Raw genomic sequence first — 9543 nt, 5'->3', positions numbered from 1 at the left:
ATGTTTTAAGATGTTCCTTATGAAAAAATCTATTCTTTTTTGGCAGTTTCTTGAAGGTCTTGATGCTTCTTGGGATTCCTTCAAAGAAGATCAACAGAAACCAGCCAGAAAATTACTGCATTCCTTATAATACCTAAAATGAAAAATTGTGAGGGCTCAGTTCAGGCCTGATCCACTTCTTTAAAATTAGGTTGGCCTGCCCTCTTTATTTATTTACTCCTTCAATAGCCCAAGGGAATATACTTAGCGTATGAAGTGAAATACATGCCCTTGCAAGAGCAGATTTTATGTCATTAAAAGGAAAAATGTAACACTGCAAATGCAGAAATGTCTCATTAGAATTGCATTTACTTGCCCACAAATGCCAGCCAAGATTTTTTTAAAATATATACATACAGTTTTGGCTTTCAGATGTAAGCTGCTGCCAAAAAAAAGGCCCACAAGTGACCCGTGATACAATCCATCATCTTAGGGTGTGTTTGCAGCCTATAACAGAGGCATCTGAGGAGCATGTAAGCGAAGGAATGGTGAGGGAAGAAAGAGGTGGAAGATATCTGGGAACAGTCCCTATCTACAAGCAACTCAGAGAAAAATGGGGCCAAGGATGGGACTCCATCTCTGTCCCCACACAACTTTGTAACAAGAAATACTCTTTCCTACACACAGTTCCACCACAGCAGAGCCTAGCGATCAAATGCCAACCTCCAGCTTTGAAATAACTTTCTACTAAAGTTCGTTTTAATAAAATAGGCTTTGAATGCAATTTCAGTTCTTTAAATTACAGCAGATTTTTTTTGGTTCAATTCTCTTCATATCTTCTTGCTTTCTCTTCCACATTTTGCTATAAGCAATATATTAACTTCATTCATCTCAGTGAAATTTTGCCTTCCCGGATTAAGAAGAAAAGAAAGTGGGATGTTTGTTGTAAAACATCATTAGGAATTCCCCAACTAATCCTCCCTTGCTTCTCTCTGGAAACTTTGAGACACAGAGGGTTTCTTTTGGAAGCTGGGGGTAGTTCCTCTCTTGTAGCTGTAAGAAAATCACAGCACTTTCTGAACTCTTGGAGGCAAAGGCAGTTTGAGGAGCCAGTTGCACGGTTGCATTGCAAGGAGCTCTTAATCAGTTAGGCCTCCTAGAGACTACTGCAATTATTCAAGCCAAGAGAAAAATATATTTTATTTAAAATATGGAGGAAAGTTGCAAAATGTTTCTAAAGATTGGTAGATGCCCTGTGAATTCACTCTGCAGGGTTCAACAAGCAATCAGCAATTGAAAGAGCCTCTGAATGCTGTAACTTTGTTGCTGGCTGCCTCCCTCACCAGCTATCTTCCTGACTGAGGTTAAATAAGGACAAGCCTTTAAAACTCTAGTATTTTAAAACAAGTTACCTTATTTTTTGCTGATTTGGCATCTATTTCCATGGAAACAGAAGCAAGAACTAGAAGCCAGCAACTGAAGTTGGCTACACTACTGCTCTTGGCTTGTTCTACTTTCATTTCCATGGAAACCGATATAAGATCGGTGCAAACAACGCAAAGTTTGCTTTTTTTTTTTTTTTAAATTAACCCTTCTTTGATTTTCTACTTCCAGATTAGTCTGGTGCCAGAACTGTAGATACGAAGTCACTGACAATGCAAGGAAGAGTAGCCCATACCTTCATGAATCTGTGCTTGCGTGTGTGTGTGTGTGTGAGTGTGCGCTTGCATTCCCACATGTATACGTGCTCTGTTTTCTAACCTGGATCTTCAAAGCAGTCAAAAGTTTACTTTAAAGATGCTAAAAATCTCAAGAAAATATTACAGCTGATGGACAGGAGTATTAAGAAAGAGGGGAGAAGAACAGCTGGTTATGTCCCCACATTGACAAAACACCTTTCTGCTACAGGTCTGTAGTCTCCTTCATACAGGTATTTGGGATGGAGGAGTATACTGAGCGCTGGAGCTGCCTGGCCATGCCTCTTTGTGAGGTGTGCTGCCTGCAAGAGTTTCCACAAGGCTCTGCTTTGCACCTGGTGCTTGTCCCCAGGGCATCCCAACTAGCGTAAAGGCTGCTATTTCATGGAGATGTTTCACAGGAAAAACAGCACCCAAGAAAGCAGAATTGGTAGTAGCAAAAGCAGCAGTGGAAAGAAGTGCATGATACAAGAGAGGCTAACATGCAGGATTGCCCCTCATGGAGGTTAAAGACAGAAGTAATTTACTGGCCATAGAATCATCTAGGTTGGAAAAGACCTTTAAGAGTATTGGGTTCAACCCTTAACCTAGAACGGCCAAGCCACCGCTGAACCATGTCCCTAAGCACTGCATCTATACATATTTTAAACTCTTCCAGGAATGGTGATGGATGAGAATAAATGGCACTTCCTTGCTAATTGCTTTCCAGGAGTTTTTTTTGTAGTATTTCTCCACTGAAACCATATGGGGTCCCCATTTTGGCTATACAAGTATTGAAGCTCAGATTTTAACATACCTTTTTCATCTTTTTTTTTCCTCCCTCCTTATCTGGCAATGTGCTGGAGCACATGTCACAAGCCTTCAAAAGTGTCTGGTAACACATGCAATTTAAAGTGCAGCCAAAGCATTACAGACAGTGTTATAGAGTTTGTACAAGCTAGGACTGACCACTGCTCATGGAGCATGAGCTATTCAGGTATTCTCTGAGTTCATAATTGAACTTTACCTGAGATTACTTAATCACATTTAGGGAATTGATTCACTTACCCGGCTTTTAGAATTTTGATGCCTATCCTAGAATATCTGGATCAAGACATGTAAACATCAATGTAATAAAGGCACTAATCAGGTACCTGAGTCCCCCACAAGACCAAACAAATATTTGTGTATATGCTTAACTGCTCCACACTATTTAACCCCAGATGCCAAGACCAACATGCAGAAAAGGCTGCTCAGACCTGGGGGGCTTTGGACAAGTCTCCTTCATTCAGCTGTTCTTTCTTATAAAATGCAAGGAGCAGACTGGTAGGAGATAATGGTTAAAGAGAATGGAGACATCCTAGGTCACAGATCTAGTATCCAAAAAGTTAAAATACCATATTTATAGACAGAAAATAATAGAAGTCAGGGTTTTAAGAGAGGCATTTAAAAAGTACAAGGAAAATCAATACATTACATATATCGATTAATTTCTCCTTCCAATTAATACACTTCTAGATTATGCCAGATTTTAAGAAACCATTCTTTGCACCAGATGCAACAGCACTCAGTCTTTATCAGCTTTGATCTTACATGAACAGGAATCTATGCCTGAATATAGAAATTGTTAATGCATGTGGGAAAAGTGTCTTTACTATTGTCACCTGCAAATGTCAGTTCCATCATAACAAGAACATTCAAAACTCCAGGTTTGTGGCCTTTGGTACATGGTAAAAAAAGTAAAGGTCACTGCCTGGAGGGCATCTTAGTGATAAAATTCATACTTGAATTCCCTGGTCCAAGCACTGACTATTGGTCAAGACCACTCCCAAGATTAGTCAAAGCAGTCTTCACGTCTTTCTTACAAACTCTCCTTGTTTCCAGACAGCTGGAACAATACAGCTGAGGAAAAATTTGGATTGGCTTACTCCCATTCAAAAGTGATTAACCAGAGATTCCAATCTGATGGACAGAAAACAAATGAGACCAAACAACTGGCATCTAAAAAGAAATACATGGTTTGTCCAAGTCAGTAGTCTGCCACTGAATCAAATATCTGTCATGTTTTATTCTTTCAAGGCAAATTTTTTAAAGATTTTTCATTTACCAGTTAACTAGTTCAGAAGGAATATTTTCAAACCCATATTTTACCCATATGTGTTTGACTTTGGTCCTGGAAAGAGGGCTGCTATTTTAACAGCTTAGGGTCATTAGCCATGCACTCTAAGACTGTCTCCTCGCCATGCCATTTGTATTGTGGATGATCCTGTTTTGTCTTTCTTCTTCAGCACAGAGGAATTTGATAGAAAATCTGAAGTTACAACACCAAAAAGTCTGCATTATTTAATCCTTTTAACTGTTGGTACAGAGAATCAATAGTACATATCCAAGAAAAATATTGTTCGGAAGTCTTTCCCTACTAGGAAATTGCATGACATGAATATATTTATATTATGGAAAGAGTATCTCATTTATTTATCTATTTGTCCATTTATCTATTTATTTATCTATTTATTTATTTATTTTATTACCTTGAGGAAAGATGCTTTGTTTCTTTGCTGCAGTGTTGTCAAACAAAATCATGACACACGCACCAGTATTTCAGTTGCAGTCACGTGGACTTGGACTCCATGTAAAGTGCTGCTTTGCTGAACAAGTGGTCCAGGAGCACACACGCCATTGTCTCTTGTGTTTGCACCACCACCAAGGGCAAATATTCCTTGACAAGGAGCTTTGTTTTCTTTCCAGACAGTTCTTCCTCTTTTCTTCTCTGCATGGTTTGTGCAGGGAGTGCCCAGCACATCCAGATCTGGTGTGCAGCCAATTTCCTTCTCACTGTCATTTTTCCCTGAGGCTCAAAATCCCTGTTTCTCATTTTCTGTCAGGACACTGATGCACCAAAATCTGGGATCCTCTTCCACACTTTTTACTGCTTGGCACGATTTCCTGTAAATACTACAGTAGCTGATAGCATTGGTTGGCCTTTTGTACTGACATTTCAGCCCCTCTCAAACTAGAACTATCCTTATCAGTTGGACACAGTGCCTGATGTTTTTCTTCTAGATGGCTTTTTTCTGCCAGCTGCCTACCAGTATGCAAAGGCAGAGATTTCCAAATAGCAGGTTTCCTCTTCTGCAGCAGGAGAATGGAGTCAAAGGTAGTAAAAACAAATACCGCAACTACAGAACGGTACCTATTTTCTTATATTATTAATAGAGTAGATTATTGGTGCTTCTGATTAAATGCATTCAGGCTTGTCAAACAATAGGAATTATTTTCTGGTAAAGCAAAAAAAGTCAACTTTTTATTTGAGTTTTACTATTTTCATTGATTCAAACTGTAGAAAAATCCATACACACACACACGCAAGGTCAAATCTTCTCATAGTGAAGTGTAAACACAGTCTACCATCTCAGCTGTGGTGTTTGACATCCCCCATACATCACTGGCCCATTTTTCTGCCTGTCTGTATTTGCAGTTTGAGCAGTAGGTTTTGTTTGTTGCATATTTCTCCTCATCCCCCTTTCTCTTGCATCTTTCAGCAGAAGAAAAACGGAAGAAGTGGGGTGGGGAGAGTAAAAGTGTATAACAGGAGTTGTCCTTTACAAATCCAACTGGAACAAAAATTTTCTGCTGTAGATGACTTCAAAACAGATGTTTCTTTCATAACCATGTAGTGAGGAGGAAAAGACAGAAAAAGGAAGTGATCGCATCCTCCCAAATGTTGTGAGTTTTAAAGCATTCAAAAAGACATACTTTTCATTTTGAAAAAATTGAAAATGTGTCAAGCTGCTCCAGCTATTAATCCACACACCCGGCCTGGACTGGGATTGAAGTGATAAGCAGCTCAATATCACATCTGTACTGGTTACTTGGTAGTAGTTTAATTATTATCTTGGATGTGATTAATAAAAAGTCCTATTAAGAATAATCATGTTGTACCACACCCTGAGCTAACTTCCACTCTGTCCTGTGAAGCCACTCTGTGTGGCAGCCAAGGTCTTATCCAGGCTCTGCAGGCAGCAAGACCCAGACTGGACCCACCAAGGACCTCAGGAAGAGCAGCAGCCTCTCCCCTTCCAGCAAAAGTTTGATTTTTTTCCTGTATTTTGTTTCTCTACTGTGCATGGCAGGGAGATGCAGTCCTCCCACAACTCTGTTGCTCAGCAACCCTGTACTTGCTGAGAAGGCTCTTTTGCAGCAGTAAACCTGAGCTGAAGAGGCAAATGAGGTGACCTGCCTCCTACTAACCTGTCACTTAGGTCTCCCAAGTAGTGAAGCCCCTGAGTAGATGCAGGTCAGTAGCAGAGAGAACACCAGTGGCAACATTGGCTGAGGAGCGTTAGTACTACACCTTTTGCTCCTCTGCATCTGGTCTGTTCTGAAACATTTAGTGGTGATTATCAGTAATTAATTATTAAAATAATTAATTAAAAGGGTCTCCTGCTCTGCAATGCCATCTCCACAGTTTCACAGTTAGATCCAGGACACAGAGCTGGCATTGCATTTGGCTTGGGGTGAACCGGCAGGCAGCACCGATGAGGTGGGGAGAGGTCACTGTGAGGCTCCAGCAGCTTGAAACCCACTCTGAGGGCAGCCAGAATTGCTCAGGCAGAGTAAGGGACTAGAGTGGAAAGAAGCAGCGGGAAACAGCTGGATTGCATAAGTGGACTGTGAGGCGAGTTAAGTGAAAAGTCTGTTTCATTCCTTTGGAAAATCAGCCTGCCCTTCTCTCATCTCCTCTAAACCAGCAGCAAGGGAGGCCACATCCTCTCCTGCCTCAATGAGCAGTTGAAGACTGCAGACATACCTCTCCGAACCCATAGGCACTGGAATCTGCAAAGACAAGGCATTTTTGGGACCTGGAACCTCCCCTGGCCACAGAGCTGTAACCAGGCGTAGGCTTATGCTGCTAAGTGGGTTTCCATACCCCTCATGGCATGTGGAGGCTGAAAAGGAAAACCCTTTACCTCTGTTGGTAGAAAGCACTCCAAAAGCTTTTCTGTGCTTGGTCTGGTTTTGGTAGGGCTGTACAGCCATTTTGGTCTGTAGTAGAAATTTTTAGAAATTTTAACTCCTATAAAACTAACCAGGCTTTTCCGTTAGGGCTACAGGCTACATATTCTCATGTGGTTAATGGTGCTGCATAGAAGTATCTTGTTACAAGGTTTGTGAAGGTCTTATTGTGCCATTAGGGCAAACCCACCAGCAGCTCCAGCAGATGCCACTGCAGTCAGTGCTCTGCAAGTCCAGGCTGCTACTTTCACATGGCATGGGCAGAGGATCTACAAGACTACCACAGACATGGCTGTTTGCCACCCTGACCACGATACCTACATGCCATGACACCAGAAGGAAGGGAAAACAAACACAGGCTTAACATCACCTGCTGAACTACCTGGTTAGAAGAGAGGCTGCTTTCAGAACCTCAGCCCTTCTCACAACGTAGAGAAATCCATGGTTACCCAGATGCCATTTCAGTCTAGTTCATGCATACATGTATGCATTTTAAGCTTTTTTTTTCCAGTTCTGGGAACATAACTGTTTCCTACACACATCATCTGCGCTCAGGAACAGCTCAACCTGAGCAAAAACACTTGAGGGAATGAGGGGGCTCAGCACCTGTGGGGACAAGTGCAAATGCCAGTAGCAAGCTTGAGGTAGATATGATGGGCCAGCTCCCACTCTTCTTACTTTTTTTTTTCTTCTTACTTTTATAACACTTGCAGGTGATGCAGGTGTGGTACACTAGGAGAAAACACAATTACATGTGTTATTCCTAGAAGAAGATAAACAGCCATCCAGGCATTATTAATAGAATGAAAACCTTGTGATGTATCCATGTAGTGATTCCTCATGACAAAGCTCAGGCTTTACTGTGGGAAAGGCCCAACTACCAGCCCCAAAGGCTGAAGCCCTCCTCTTTCCATGGGTTGCCATGGGCCAGTGCAGGTTGAGGCACTGCGAGATGGGACCCTGGGTCTCTGCTCTTAAAATTGCAATGGAAAATTGGAGACTAAAAGCAGGCAATTAAAATATTAAAAGGAAACAAAGGGATATTTATTTTATACACTAAGTAGTGAAGATAAAGCCAGATTGCTGGTGTTTAATTTTCTGACCATCCGGGGAGTGGCTGTGCAGGGAGCAATGTTAAGAGGGCCAGTGAAGCAGAGCTACTAGCAGGAAACAGTGGGAAGGGCTGATTTCCGCAGAGGGGAAAGGAGTAATTTACCAGCAATAGGAAATGCCAGGGATCAACTTCTGGATGTGGGAAGCAGTTAGTACTGATGTTTAGCTCTGGTATGGCTCTTTCCATCAGTGCAGTTCAAAGAGATTTATACTGGACTATAAGGAAAAATATGTCATGTGCGCTGAATGCCCTCATCGGTGTATCAGCACAACCCCTTTTGTTTGCTGTGCTGGCATGGTTCATTACATCCCCTTTCCTTCTCAGCAGGGCTCATTATCCTCATCTGTTTGTGCTGCACCCTGTAGACAGGCCCTAAATGTCACCTAGCTGCATTTTGCACATAGGGACACACCAGGAGATGAAGCAACCTCCCACAAAGGTATGGAGTCAAGGAGAGACCCCACATCTCCCAAGTGCCACAACTAATGAGTGCCTGAGCTTGAAAGAGCTCTGCTCCCTCCCTGCCTCGCACAGTTAAGATCTCCCTTCTCTGACAGACCCTCTGGAAAGCGAGGGGTGATCACAGAGCCCAGAACACTCCCCTGCTGCTCATGCATCCCTTAGTCTGGTTACACTGTAGTTATAGAGTGGAGAAGGTAATAAAAGATGTCTACAGTCCATGCTTTTTTTCTTGAAAAATGTCCCAGGAAATGGCTTGCCCACATGGTGTGAGTGGTCCAGCTGCAGGGATGAGAATTCTCCAAAGCCTCAGTCTGCTGTGCACTGCTCTGTTGGTGAAGCGTGGCCTGGGAGAGCCTCCTGCATTAGTCAAAACTTGACAGCTGGGGACAGGAGGGAAGCAAAGCTTGGTGCCACTGCAGCCACATGCTACGTGCTGTACTGTCTGGTGTCAGGGTACAAGTGGAGATGCCCCTTCGAGGTCTGCTTTCCCAGCCTCAAGCAGCTGCCTGCAGCAGCCTGCCAGGTCCCATGTCCACACTCTAGGTGTTCCAGGCCCAGGATATGTATAGTCCTGTGCCGAGCATCTGGGCCAGGACAAGCAGCCAGCAGTTTCCATAACTTTCAAGTCTTTGGTCTAATGTGAACGGCTTTTGGCTGTGATTGCAGTTGTTTCTAAGCACATTTAAAACTTCTGGCAGGCTCTTGTGTTAGCCCCCCATCCCTTTCTCTAGCTTCTTTCCTGTGCCAGGACTATCAGGAAAAGATATTCAAAAGCACACAAGTCTTGCTGAGAAGCCCAATTTTTCAGAAGCGGTTTAGAAGCCGAGTTCTTACATCAGCAGCATGTTTTGGAAAGCTTCAAGCTATCCTGCTTTCCACAGCATGGAACACTGTGGTGCAATCACTTTTAAACACCACTGTTTTAAAGAAACAAAACAGTGATGATTCCACCTGACAGTCTTTTCAGTGCTCTGTGAGAAGGGGTAACTGAGCCAAGAAAGCATCCAAGAAGTCAAGCAGTGTGCCTTTGCAAATCTCTAGGAATAAAGCAACATTAAGAGTCTGGCTTCTGGCAAAATGTGCATTTCTGCCACACTATTATTCCTTCCAAATCAATTTTTACTAATTGTCCCGTCTATGCCCTTTGCTCCAGCAACAGGATATCCTTCATTTGTCTGCACAAAGTGCAGATGAGCACTTCTTGGTGTTGTTTTCCAAGTCGGCTGGTGGGAGGGTCAGCAGGGGCAGAAGCAGCTGCTTTAAGTTAAGGAAAGGTAACCATGGTGATCCGAGTTA

The sequence above is a fragment of the Cuculus canorus genome, chromosome 1 (assembly GCF_017976375.1).
Source record: "Cuculus canorus isolate bCucCan1 chromosome 1, bCucCan1.pri, whole genome shotgun sequence".
NCBI classification, from domain to species: Eukaryota; Metazoa; Chordata; class Aves; order Cuculiformes; family Cuculidae; genus Cuculus; species Cuculus canorus.
Note: the sequence above shows the minus strand (reverse complement) of the source record.